Raw genomic sequence first — 15,681 nt, forward strand, 5'->3', positions numbered from 1 at the left:
CAGTCCCCCTTGCCGCATCACGGCACCCATCGAGAAAACAAATTTCCTGTAGCAATACAAAGACAGAACATATTATTATGTAAAAATCGCCATAAAAACAACAAACTCTATTACCTGGACAAACATATTTACTATCCTTCCGTCCAAGAACAAATACTTCCTGCAGTGCAACAAAGCCCAGACAGTACTTGCGGTGCAAAGAGGACGGACAGGGGTTAAGTCTAGAAGCAACATATCATTCTGAATCACATGAGGCAATATTAATTACCTCAGTAGCAACTCATAGACCTACGACTGATGTTTAGTGCATTCAAGTCTTAACGTTCATGTTTTCGACAATGGGATTGCCGGATGGAGTCTGATATACGCATTTAGAAAGCTTCCAACGTAAACATTCGCCAAAGTTCCATTTTGTCATGCATACGTTCGCACTTGAGCGCTTGCTATCATCGGGACATTCACATCAATAATCGGACAGTTATTACTTATTGTTCTTTTTCTCTTTACCAAACAATTGAATCGGTAACCGTGCAACGCCATCCTTATCTTTGGTCATAACACGGCGACCACACTGCGGTCGACCTTATACAAGTGCGTTCTTGAAGCCACTTTAACCACTAAACAGTTAAAGAGACACTTAGAACTAAAAAAAATGCGGTAGCGTTTTTATAGCTTCGTTGGGTCAAACATTACTTGGGACATGTTAGTTAAGTATTAATTTATAAATAATATTTATATAAATACTACATATCAATTGATCTTTGGCCAGAGTTAAAATCGTATAAAGTTTTCTTCTATGTGTTCAAATCGTATAAAGTTATATTCTACGTGTTCAAATCGTATAAAGCTATCAACTACGTAATATCCTGCTAATCAAAATGAACTATTTTAAAACAGGCCAGTGTTTTTTATTCAATCCTTGTTCCACGGTTTCTTTGTTTAAATTTTATTATGTTGTGATGTGCAACACAATATATATACAGAAATGAAATGTTATGTTGTAATTTTAACACATATTTGTTTTGGCTAACCACCACTTATATTTCTTAATCTGTTTCATCTGTTTTCCCATCTTTTCTTCAGTTTCTTCATCTGTTTCTTGTTGATGTTCTTCCAGATATTGTTTCATGTCATCGGTGCGGTTTAGTTTTTTTTTCATGCTCTTTCAATACTTTTACTAAGATCAGTAATAGGCGAACGAGTGAGTAAACCCTCAATATAATATATTTATCCTTTCACACTAAACTTCGAATTTTCCGGTAACACATCTAATGTTTCTGTAACAGGTTTTAGTAATTTGTCATAAATACCACGACTAGCTTCTTGTTTAAATTTATAGTTATAAATTTTATCATCCAATTCTTTAATTATTGCTGCAGATTTTTGTTTCTTTTTAAGTAATTCATTTCAATTCAGTAATATCATATATTTTTTAATGTAATTTCAACATTATCTTTAGTTCCATAATTACATTACCTTTAGAGAACTACATTATCTTTAGTGTTAACTTTACTTTATCAATTACTTTTTTGTCCATATATGTTAGTTGAATATCTAAAATATTTGTAAATCTTACGCTTATGCTGCCATTCTTTTTAAACGAGTTAGAATATGTTATTCTCAACCATTTAATTTACTATTTTTACTATAATTTCGAAGTTTTTTTATTGCTTTTCATTAGTGTTGGTTCCGCTAATCCCTTGTTTTGATTTAATACCATCTACAATAATATGCAAAACTTTGCACAGTGATATTCCCATTATTCAATCCAAATCCTCGTAGTTTACCATTATCATTGATCCACTTTATGAAACCAGAGTCAGTTGATTGCCGTCTGTATGTAAGGTACACAGGTATGATTTTACTCTAGAAACCGCATCAAGTAATAAATTTTCAAACATCCCCATGTTCTATCAAATAATTCTTTATAATGTGTTCACTTTTTGATGGGTAAAACGGTTCTAGCTCTTTATAGAGTATGGCATAGTAAAAATAACACTCCTGTAATTTCCTAATAAAATATAAACAATAGAAACCACAACGTACACTCTTCTTCTTCTTGTCTTTTCTTGATAGTGAATATTGTTGTATTTTAACGGTAGCAAATACACTTCATAAGGTTGGGGTAATCCAAACGGATCCAAATAAAGCGAAGAAATTATGCATCACCAGTGTGTTCCATTGCCAGTATTTAAGATCAGACATTTATTTTTGTGTAATACTAGCAATGTTACCTTTACTTTAGACACCCTTAAAATTCTTAATTCCTAATTGCTTTACCAATAAATAAATGCCATAGTTAGAGATGGTAATACATTTAAATAAAATTTGTTTTTTATTCCCGGAAATTCGTCTAAATGGCTTTATTTGCGAATCAACTTAAAGACCTCGACCACGATCAACTTGTAATTCTTCAACAAATATACTTCCAAATAATGGTGCCGCTAATGCACCAAAAGCAGAAGGAGATCCCGCCACCTAATCTAAGTGGAATGTAACTGTTACCGCCCCCTTTCCCGCTTTCTTTTTAAAAAATGTATGTTTTTATTTGTTGTTATCAATAGAAACCATTTCTTATTTACCCATTCCGGTACTTGCCAAAGACACCCGTAGCTAATGGAGCCAATAATTTTGAAACAAACTTTGTTGCCATTGGGAGTACTGTTTTCTGCTAAAAGTCCATCTAAAGCTCCCCCCCCCCCCCCCCAAAAAAAAAAGGAAGAAAAAAACATAAGTTGAAAGCTTCCGGCCAACTGTAATTAAACTTTTTTGGTTATACGCTATTGCTCAATATTATTTTGCCCATCCGTTTAATGAATTGAATATAGTTTGTACGTCTTTATATTAATATATTATTTTAAATCTATGACATTTCGTTTCCAACTGTATTAATACTGACTTTTTCTGCACATAAAATATTGAAAATACTTTGTATTTGCTCCTGGTACACGATTTTGTCTATTTCATATCATTAATTGAAAAATTTGTTCATATAAATATATATATATATGAGTATATACGTCTCTTGTGCCAGATGTCATTAAAGCCTTATTGGTGGGAATTTTACGGTTAAAAAATATATACCAGGTTCATAGTATTAGTGTGTATGTTTGTGTCGGAAAAGCTACAGATATAAATTGTTTGGCTATGTTCAAAAGCTTGTGTATTAAAATACAGCTCCATTTGGGTAGGTTAAAAGCGTAACGTTTTAACGTTAGGGTTGTTGGCTCTTCTAATTCAAATCGACATTTCGGTGAAACAATTTCGGGAATTATGTAATTTGTGCATGTAAATACATCCAATAACGTTCGATGAAGTTAAACTTGGGGTTTCCAAGCTCATTTGACTACAATGAATTACCACGATCACGTAACTTAATAATTGTTTTGTCATATAGTTTTTATAAATTAATGCAAGGTTTCCAAACTTCCTTAATATCATAATCGTCTAGGGATTTTTGAATTTATCAAAACACATAGCGTTTGTTCACAGTTATTGTTCCTCAGGATCCCCAATAAGAACTGTTTTATCATTATGCAAATCTTTGCCAATAACGAACACTATTCTCTGAGATCAGCTTCAAAACTATTTCATGGATTCTTTTTCGTATTACAGTATGAAGGTTTGGAATACTATTCCCGATGAAATACGAAAAGGTTAAACACATTTTTAATCATAAATACAAAGTGCACCTCTTGAGATGTGCATATCATTAGTTGCAAAAAGGTATATTATCCTTTAATTACAATATATGTTAAAAATTGAAATAACTGTTGTTTTATAAATAGTTGTGTTGTATTGAGTGTCTGTCGGCGTGTACATGGTGTATATTGAAATGACTAATATTGTTATGTTAATGAAAATGATTTATATAGAATAATAATATCCAGAATATTAACAGTTTTAGTATACGAATGTATAAGTGCGATACAGTTGATTAATGATTTACCAATTGCATTTTGTTTTGGTTCTTGTGTGTTTTTTCTTCTTAGAAGGCCACATTGTTAATATAATGTTGTTATGGTTGAACCTGTAATTATGTCATAATGTGTAAATACCTTCTCTAAATAAAGATATTATTATTATTATTATTATTATTATTATAATTATTATTATTATTATTATTATTATTATTCATGTCAATATCATTATATAAAATATTTACCTGTCTGTTCCCGTGGGGAGGTAGTTCACTCTGTTTTAGTTTTTAACATTTTAATATTTTTAACATAGTTTGTGTGCATGTAATTGTCTGGTTACCTTGAGATTCGCCAACAATGCTATTAAATAAACCTATTATATTATATTGTTCCATAAAAGCTTCTTTTAACCAACTTCCTTGGTTTGTCCAAATAAGTAAAATCAAACGGTATCTTAAATGCAAAATTGTTAAGAGATTTATCAATATATTTCTCAGTTCAAACACTATGTGTCTCTGTTTGCGATGGGGATTCAAACATATGCAATGGGAACAATTAATGTCAATTAAATATTATGTGTCTTTGAGTCTTTTAATATGATTGAGAAAGATAAAAAAAAACGATACAAATGCTATGCCTACCCTGAATAAAGTAATCAATTATGCCGTTTTGATTTTTCTCGCAAACATAATCATCGAATTTAAATACATTCTGCTGATCACAATTCAGTTTTGTACCAGGTAATATTTCATCGCTTGTTGTGTGTAATATGTCTTCTAACATTATTTTATTTTTTCTTGCAATTCAGTCCATTTTATAAATTAAATGCTGATATTTTTAAATTACTCCAAATCATTTGCATACAAGAAAATATCATCATATAAATCAATGGTTTTAATAGCATATGAAGAAGCGTTTTAGTCTTCCCAGAACCACTATTTCCAAATATTAATAATCTAAAAACAGAACTGTTACATGTAGTCGTGAAGTACCATAAAGCGGTCATGTATTTGTTAAACGTCATAATTCGAAATTTCTATAAAATTAATTCTTAATTGAAAATTCGGACTTAAAACTTAGTTATGTGTTTTTATTCGATAAATATAAGGCAGCCAAACCCGCCTTTAAGTGGGTCCCAAAGGGTGAGCACAGTCAATAAACCGTAGTAGTATGTAATATGTTCGTCGTTGGGGAGGGGGTGACTCACTTGGAGTTTACCTGTGTTGAGTATTGCAAGATAGAAGATCTACAAATGCATTATATGGTTAAGAACAAAATATTTGAAAAATCAATGTACAGTGCACATTTAAAATCTACTATCTCGCAACGCCCAATTTGCCGGCAATACATAATGCAAAATGCAGTCCCAAGATGTTTCCAAATACCAAGTTTTATCATTTGGCATCATCAGCTTTTATGTTATCGATTAAAACTATATTTCTATTTTCAGTAATAACCACATTGACCTTGACCTCACCAACCCCAATATATGTTTTTAAATACAGAATTTCAACACTTAGCATCATCAACTCATTGTTTTATTGAAACCTTGTTTTCGTGTCTTCAGTTATAGACACCCTGGCCTTGACGCCACCAACCGCAAATGTAAAGCAAAGGTATGTTCATATGCGCTTGCTATGCATCAAGTCCCTTCGCCATACATCATTTATATATATAAACTCAATAACTGAAGTAATTAAACAGAATTTTTTTCTGCTATATCTTGGCCTCATCAATCCTACAGAAAATCTTAAGGTACATTTTTACTAGGGATGCAAACGAATATTCGAATATTCGAATATTCGATCGAACGTTTGGTATTCGAATGTCAAAATAGGTATTCGAATATTCGATGTTTTTGTTGAAATAATAAATTAATACACTTTTTGCCTACAACTGTCATCTTCGTCTGTCTTGTTTTTACAACGACCCCTAATGCCATAGGTGTGAACTTGATGACACTATACACGCGTCATATCGGATATATCGCCGGGAACTATAAACAGTCCCCGTAATTTTGCATAAACCGTGATGTAACGTTGAATGTAGCAAGCGCGTGTAAAAATTTTTTACACGCGCTTGCTACATTCAACGTTACATCACGGTTTTTTATTATTTTTCTGGGAGCTTGACCTTTATCGCACTAATCCAAAAGCAATCTCAATGTATGTCTTTATATAAGCTAGCTCCATGCCAAGTTTCATTACAGCACATCAATCCTAGAAAGTTATTGAGCAGAAACCAGCTGTCCTTTTTAACAGCGCTTTTGATTTTACTGATTCCTAATGCAATCCCAACATATATCCCCATAAAAGCTTGCTAAATACTAAGTGCTATCACTAAACATTACTATTAGCTTAAGTTATTGAGCGAAAACATGTTTTTATTTATATTTACAGTTACCTTGAACCCACCCACCTACGCATACGTTGACGATGACATGGTAACAGTTTACTGGTTAAATTGATTTCCAAGCCATACGAGTTATAATACACAGTACGCCATGCAATTTTGACAAATTATACAAAAAAAAGTTAACTTACACGTCACTCTCGCAGAACGTCCATCCTACCGCTAACAGCAACAGCAGAAGCCGACACGGTCCTAAATGCCGCATCTTCCCGCCTATTAAGCCTCGCTCTTCTTCTGAGACAATAAAATCTTTCCTTCCTCGACACCAAACCAAAAAGAGAGAGTGCGACTCATAAAATGCTTATGTTCTAATATTCGGGATTTGGGATTTTTTGCTATCTCAGTGGCTTTGTTTTTTGTTTTTTTTTACTAAGTGGTTTCCGAAATGCCGGTGTTCTCGTGTTTCGCAACAAATACGTGCACAAAAACATTGTAGCGTATAAACGAGTTCATTAAAAGTAACAAGTCTCATGCTGAATGTTTGATTGAGCTGAACGAAATTCATATAAATGTCTCTTAAGTTTTCGGGGATTTTGGCGCACTTGTCAAATCAAAACTGTGTGATATAAATGATGTAAAAATTGTTCACAAGTCGGTTGATGGTATTATATGTATAAATTTTTCTCACAAATCAACAGGTGCAGATTTTGTTGTATTTGCTATTATAATGCTATTTGTCGCTAGAAAATTCCACTAGAGGTCGAGATTCTCAATCGTTTAATGCTCACCTTGCTCACTTGCAAAATTATATTGTTTTAGTAATTGTAAAGGTACGTTTATTGCCGCTGACGTTAATGCTAGAATATGATTGTCTGATATTTTGTATGACTGTGATTCAATACCTGCACGTTACACTATAAATCGACATGGTCATGAATTTGTGTACCAAAATGATGCTAAATTTTGTTGTTAAAATAGATTAATCGGTGACGCATCACGGCTCCCGGACCACTCGGCTTTAATAGCGGAATTCGAAAATGACTATAGTGATCACTGACCTACGAACGAGACCCACAGCAGAGGCCGTAAAAATTTAGGAAAATTTCGGCTGAATTTATTACCAGTGACTCTTGTCGGGGAAGAGCGAAATATGAAAAATCGACTGAGAATTGCCTATATTTGTGCAAGAAAAATGCGTTAAAACGAAGTGAACGTGCGTATCGACGCGCATTTGCGTACGAAATTGAACAAAAAATCCAAAGGATTTTATTATTTTTTTTTGGGGGGGGATACAAAAATGAGGTCCACGACATGCAAGGAATATTCCGATTGAAATCATTTATAGGAGGTTATTTAAGGTTTCTGATGTAAAAATAATTTTCGAAAAGTTGAAATAGGACTATTACAACTGCGTAAAAACATCTGGATTTGATACGATAGAGCGAATCTGCATAAAGTGTTTCTTGAAAATAACATGGAAGATCCATTGTATTATCGAACCCCGAACTAAATTCAAACATATCAATAGACGAAATTACAATTGTTGTGCAGAAAGCGAAAAATGAATCCGCTGTAGGTTATGATGAAGTACCGTATGATGTGTTGAAAAATCCAGCGATCATTGGGACCCTGCAACATCTATTTCAACTTATTTTAAACACAAGCAATATATTTAGTATGTGGCGAAAAGCAAGTTTATGCCCTTACCTGAAACATCATACGGCCCTCGTATTACAATGAACTATCGCGGGATAAGCTTATTATCGTGTATAAGTAAGCTGTATACGTCGCTCGTGAACAGAAGGCTTACAACATACCTAGAAAGCAATGACATCCTTGCTGATGAACAAAATGGCTTCCGTCGTGATCGGTCCTGTGAAGATCATGTATTCACACAGAATAGCATCATTAAGTACAATACACAGGTGTTTACATGTGTTTATAATAGATATTGACCTCCGCCGTTGTTTATGTAACTTAATTAAGAATATATAATTATTCGCAATTTTAATGTCAACCATATGTATCAACGATCAATTAACAGACCGTTCGATTGTGTCACTGGCGGGAAACAGGGGTGTATTTTGTCGCCAACACTGTTCGCCGTGTTCACAAAGACCTTGTTCAGGAGGTGATGACCTTGACCTCGGAATACAAGTGGCTGATAACAAACTCTCTATGTAAATGTATGCGGACGATATAGCGCTCGTGAGTAACACGTCAGAAAAAACACTACAAACTACGATGCTGCACACTGTACATAGCTGGTATAAGCGCTGGAGGGTTTTAATAAATTACAAAAGTCAAAGTTCATGCATTTCCGTCAGAACACAAACAAGCGATTTCGTATTCAAAATTGGTGATAATAAGGGCGTTTTCTTTACGTCCATTCATTAGTTAAGTTCTAATGTTAGAACGGTAGCCAGTAGGCTCTTACAGTGCAGTAGCGTTAGGATATATTACAACAATATTCATTCATCGAGTGTTTATGACTGAACGGATTATATCCATATTCATTTTACCGTTGGCTATTGTAGTATAAACCTAGATCGGATAAGAAACAGATGAAAAACTGGCAGTAATTGTTAAAAATACTCAAAGTGGATGGTAAGGCCACTTTGCTCAATATTCGATTTTCATCGAAATTTCATAAACATGTTTGAAAAATAAGAATGCCGAACTACTAGTATATCTGTGTTCTACGTTGCAGTATTTCATCTATGTTCTAGGTCGCAGTATTGCCGAGTATATAACTATATCTATGTTCTATGTAACAGTGTTTACGAGTATATAACTAAAGCTATGTTCGAGATCAAAGTGTTGCCAAGTATATAACTATATCTATGTTCGAGGTCACAATGTTGCCGAGTATATAATAAAAGCTATGTTCGAGGTCACAGTAATTCCGAGTATATAACTACGTATATCTATGTTCTAGGTCGCAGTGTTGCCGAGAATACAACTATATGTTCTAGGTTGCAGTATTGCCGAGTATACACCTATTTGTTCTAGGTTGCAGTATTGCCGAGTATACACCTATATGTTCTAGATTGCAGTATTGCCGAGTATACACCTATATGTTCTAGATTGCAGTGTTGCCGAGAATACAACTATATGTTCTAGGTTGCAGTATTGCCGAGTATACACCTATTTGTTCTAGGTTGCAGTATTGCCGAGTATACACCTATATGTTCTAGATTGCAATATTGCCGAGTATACACCTATATGTTCTAGATTGCAGTGTTGCCGAGTATACACCTATATGTTATAGATTGCAGTATTGCCGAGTATACAACTATATGTTATAGATTGCAGTATTGCCGAGTATACACCTATATGTTATAGATTGCAGTATTGCCGAGTATACACCTATATGTTATAGACTGCAGTATTGCCGAGTATACACCTATATGTTCTAGGTTGTAGTATTGCCGAGTATACACCTATATGTTATAGATTGCAGTATTGCCGAGTATACACCTATATGTTCTAGGTTGCAGTATTGCCGAGTATACACCTATATGTTATAGATTGCAGTATTGCCGAGTATACACCTATATGTTATAGATTGCAGTATTGCCGAGTATATAACTATTATATTCTAGGTCGCAGTATTGCCGAGTATATAATAATAGCTATGTTCGAGACCACAGTGTTGCCGAGTATACACCTATATGTTCTAGGTTGCAGTATTGCCGAGTATTTAACTATATGTTCGAGGTCGCAGTGTTGCCGAGTATACACCTATATGTTCTAGGTTGCAGTATTGCCGAGTATTTAACTATATTTATGTTCGAGGTCGCAGTGTTGTCGAGTATATAACTATTATGTTCTAGGTCGCAGTATTGCCGAGTATATAACTATTATGTTTTAGGTCGCAGTATTGCCGAGTATACACCTATATGTTCTAGGTTGCAGTATTGCCGAGTATTTAACTATATCTATGTTCGAGGTCGCAGTATTGTCGAGTATATAACTATTATGTTCTAGGTCGCAGTATTGCCGAGTATACAACTATTATGTTCTAGCTCGCAGTATTGCCGAGTATAAAACTACATCTATGTTCTCAGTCACAGTATTGCCGAGATAAAAAACTATATCTATGTTCTAGGTTGCAGTATTGCGGAATATATAACTATGTGTAGGTTTTAGGTCGCAGTATTGCCAAGTATATAACTATATCTCCTTTTATTTCTCTACGCTAGTAAAATGCATATAATACACTTCGAACACCAAACAAATATGCTGAGTGTTAACAATTAATATTTAGAAAAAAACACACTTTCAATGACGTCTAAATGGCGATGTGTTATGGCTGTATGATGCTGATGAACTTGGGACCAATACATAACATCTACATTTAGTAATTACTTTCCTCAAAGCCACTTGTAATTCAGACTAGTGTACTTAGAGCGAGTTCTTGTTGGTGTGCTTGTTATTTAACACTTCTGACACTTGGCTCGAAACGGAAAAGAAAAACACCGGATTTGAGTTGTTTCCTTTATCAATTCACAAAACAAAAACAACAATACTTATTCATGGATACATTTAAACCAGTGATATATCATTATACCTCCTTATTTTTATGAAATGATGAATAAATCCTTACTAAATTAACTGAACAAAAAAGGAATACATATAAATCCATCTACTTCATTACATTACCAAATATTATGCAGTAATTTATCATATTACATTGTACATGTATGTATTTGTTTATGAATCATATAAATGTATCAGCTTGACGTGGAATATGTACATCTTTGACCTCATATATAATGTCTGAATAAAATATTCTTTGGTAAGGATAAAATAAACAAGAGTACATTGAATTGAATTACAATTCCCATCTGTTTTTTAATAAAAAATGGGCATAAATGTACAATTTATTATTATAAAGTCAGAAATATTGGGTGTATTACACATGTGCATGGTGTCAGTATAATGCATATCAGTTTCATGTGAGTAACTTCAACAATTATTTATTTTAGTTTATATAGCAAAGATTAAGTATATGCATGACTTTTTCAAACTAATAGCGAGCGTAACTAGGCAAAAACATTAACAAAGACCACGTTATAGACCTTCCTACACAAGCATAGTATCACTAGTTATCTGTGTTAAAAGTCTCACTGAATATCTTGGACAATCATTATGTTATAAGTTTTTCATGACCATAACTCTTTCAGAATTATTAAATATCTATTGTTATGAACATTGCAACGTTCACATGTACCCGGTTTAATTTGAATATCTTGATCTTATTTTGAGTTATGGCCACACTGAGTTCAAAGAATTGACAACAACTCCAAGGCTATGACAACAGCCAAATGTTTTTTTCTTGGCAGAATGTGTGATCACACATGCATAACAACATGTAAAACCATGCTTATATCACAGATGATTGTCTAAACTAGCGCTATCATACAGACATCTGACTCAAACTTGTAATATGTACCTAATATAGATGATTGCACTTCATACAAAATATTTCCTAATAACACATTCACAAATATCTCAATATAATACATGTATCTCCACCTCACCCCCCCCCCCACCCCCACCCCACTTAAACCTGTAACAAAACAGAAACATAAAAAATTGGCAGACCCCATGGGTCTAAAAGTTTAAGATGGGGTTGGTCAATTTCTCATTATTACAAATACACACTTTATAAAATTCCACAAAGATGGTCTGTTTTATCAAAAAAAGCATATAAAACAATATCACTATTGGTACTGAAGGTTGTCAAAATGGTCTGTTCAATTATAATTTTAATGAAAATTATTAATTTTATTTAAACTTTTTAATAATTGAGTGAAAAATAGGTCTTAAACTTGAAGCATATTTCAGATAAAAACTTGTAAAATCTCGAATGATCATTTTAACACATGTGTTCTATATATAGCACAAGGAACCCAGAAAAGAATAGGCAAATTCCATAACCGCTAAAATGGAGCTTCTACATCATTCATTTCAACATAGACATACTTGACTTGGGTGTAATATTCAATCGCCTCTGGTCCGTTTTCTCGCCCTATGCCTGATTTCTTGTATCCCCCAAATGGTACCCCGACTGGGTAGATATTGTAGTTGTTTAAGTACAACGACCCTGCCTTCAACTTGCTGATCACTCTGTGAGCTCTTTTTAAGTCACTGAAAAAACAATCATAATATATATGTACCTGGCTTTCTGTAATACGACATAAACCACTTATCATACAAATTGTAATAGCAATAATAATAGATACATTCGAACCATGATGGCTCGGACTTCAAGGGACCAGCTTAAATACCTCGAGCCTTGGAAAATTCGAGCTAAGCGGGTAGGTTTACGTTCAGTTCAAAGAAATCGGTCCTTAACATTCAGTTTAAGCCAACGAGGAATTCGAGCCAAGCGAGTTCCAGTCAACAGGGTTCTACTGTACATTGTATTGCTATTAGATGAAAATGAAGCTATATTTAGTATTCCAAATAAAATGTTTTATGTATATAAACAAGTATTTTTTCCCATTTATTTCTCTATAAAAGGAAATACAGCTAGAAATGGACTACGAAAATATGTCAGAAGTCTAATACTATAGATAGGATGCAGGATTTTTTTTACATTGAATGCCAGTGTAAAAAGTGCGTCCTATACACAGCAAACATTTTTATTATTTTTTTAAAGAATTTGCTCACATTTTTACACTTTAAATAAGTTTTGCCGGTTTTGCATCTATAAACACTTAGGTTATCACATATCACACTATGATATTGCTGATGAACAAAATGGCTTCCGTCGTGATCGGTCCTGTGAAGATCATGTATTCACACAGAATAGCATCATTAAGTACAATACACAGGTGTTTACATGTGTTTATAATAGATATTGACCTCCGCCGTTGTTTATGTAACTTAATTAAGAATATATAATTATTCGCAATTTTAATGTCAACCATATGTATCAACGATCAATTAACAGACCGTTCGATTGTGTCACTGGCGGGAAACAGGGGTGTATTTTGTCGCCAACACTGTTCGCCGTGTTCACAAAGACCTTGTTCAGGAGGTGATGACCTTGACCTCGGAATACAAGTGGCTGATAACAAACTCTCTATGTAAATGTATGCGGACGATATAGCGCTCGTGAGTAACACGTCAGAAAAAACACTACAAACTACGATGCTGCACACTGTACATAGCTGGTATAAGCGCTGGAGGGTTTTAATAAATTACAAAAAGTCAAAGTTCATGCATTTCCGTCAGAACACAAACAAGCGATTTCGTATTCAAAATTGGTGATAATAAGGGCGTTTTCTTTACGTCCATTCATTAGTTAAGTTCTAATGTTAGAACGGTAGCCAGTAGGCTCTTACAGTGCAGTAGCGTTAGGATATATTACAACAATATTCATTCATCGAGTGTTTATGACTGAACGGATTATATCCATATTCATTTTACCGTTGGCTATTGTAGTATAAACCTAGATCGGATAAGAAACAGATGAAAAACTGGCAGTAATTGTTAAAAATACTCAAAGTGGATGGTAAGGCCACTTTGCTCAATATTCGATTTTCATCGAAATTTCATAAACATGTTTGAAAAATAAGAATGCCGAACTACTAGTATATCTGTGTTCTACGTTGCAGTATTTCATCTATGTTCTAGGTCGCAGTATTGCCGAGTATATAACTATATCTATGTTCTATGTAACAGTGTTTACGAGTATATAACTAAAGCTATGTTCGAGATCACAGTGTTGCCAAGTATATAACTATATCTATGTTCGAGGTCACAATGTTGCCGAGTATATAATAATAGCTATGTTCGAGGTCACAGTAATTCCGAGTATATAACTACGTATATCTATGTTCTAGGTCGCAGTGTTGCCGAGAATACAACTATATGTTCTAGGTTGCAGTATTGCCGAGTATACACCTATTTGTTCTAGGTTGCAGTATTGCCGAGTATACACCTATATGTTCTAGATTGCAGTATTGCCGAGTATACACCTATATGTTCTAGATTGCAGTGTTGCCGAGAATACAACTATATGTTCTAGGTTGCAGTATTGCCGAGTATACACCTATTTGTTCTAGGTTGCAGTATTGCCGAGTATACACCTATATGTTCTAGATTGCAATATTGCCGAGTATACACCTATATGTTCTAGATTGCAGTGTTGCCGAGTATACACCTATATGTTATAGATTGCAGTATTGCCGAGTATACAACTATATGTTATAGATTGCAGTATTGCCGAGTATACACCTATATGTTATAGATTGCAGTATTGCCGAGTATACACCTATATGTTATAGACTGCAGTATTGCCGAGTATACACCTATATGTTCTAGGTTGTAGTATTGCCGAGTATACACCTATATGTTATAGATTGCAGTATTGCCGAGTATACACCTATATGTTCTAGGTTGCAGTATTGCCGAGTATACACCTATATGTTATAGATTGCAGTATTGCCGAGTATACACCTATATGTTATAGATTGCAGTATTGCCGAGTATATAACTATTATATTCTAGGTCGCAGTATTGCCGAGTATATAATAATAGCTATGTTCGAGACCACAGTGTTGCCGAGTATACACCTATATGTTCTAGGTTGCAGTATTGCCGAGTATTTAACTATATGTTCGAGGTCGCAGTGTTGCCGAGTATACACCTATATGTTCTAGGTTGCAGTATTGCCGAGTATTTAACTATATTTATGTTCTAGGTCGCAGTATTGCCGAGTATATAACTATTATGTTTTAGGTCGCAGTATTGCCGAGTATACACCTATATGTTCTAGGTTGCAGTATTGCCGAGTATTTAACTATATCTATGTTCGAGGTCGCAGTATTGTCGAGTATATAACTATTATGTTCTAGGTCGCAGTATTGCCGAGTATACAACTATTATGTTCTAGCTCGCAGTATTGCCGAGTATAAAACTACATCTATGTTCTCAGTCACAGTATTGCCGAGATAAAAAACTATATCTATGTTCTAGGTTGCAGTATTGCGGAATATATAACTATGTGTAGGTTTTAGGTCGCAGTATTGCCAAGTATATAACTATATCTCCTTTTATTTCTCTACGCTAGTAAAATGCATATAATACACTTCGAACACCAAACAAATATGCTGAGTGTTAACAATTAATATTTAGAAAAAAACACACTTTCAATGACGTCTAAATGGCGATGTGTTATGGCTGTATGATGCTGATGAACTTGGGACCAATACATAACATCTACATTTAGTAATTACTTTCCTCAAAGCCACTTGTAATTCAGACTAGTGTACTTAGAGCGAGTTCTTGTTGGTGTGCTTGTTATTTAACACTTCTGACACTTGGCTCGAAACGGAAAAGAAAAACACCGGATTTGAGTTGTTTCCTTTATCAATTCACAAAACAAAAACAA

Source organism: Mya arenaria, chromosome 3, assembly GCF_026914265.1.
Source record: "Mya arenaria isolate MELC-2E11 chromosome 3, ASM2691426v1".
Lineage (NCBI taxonomy): Eukaryota > Metazoa > Mollusca > Bivalvia > Myida > Myidae > Mya > Mya arenaria.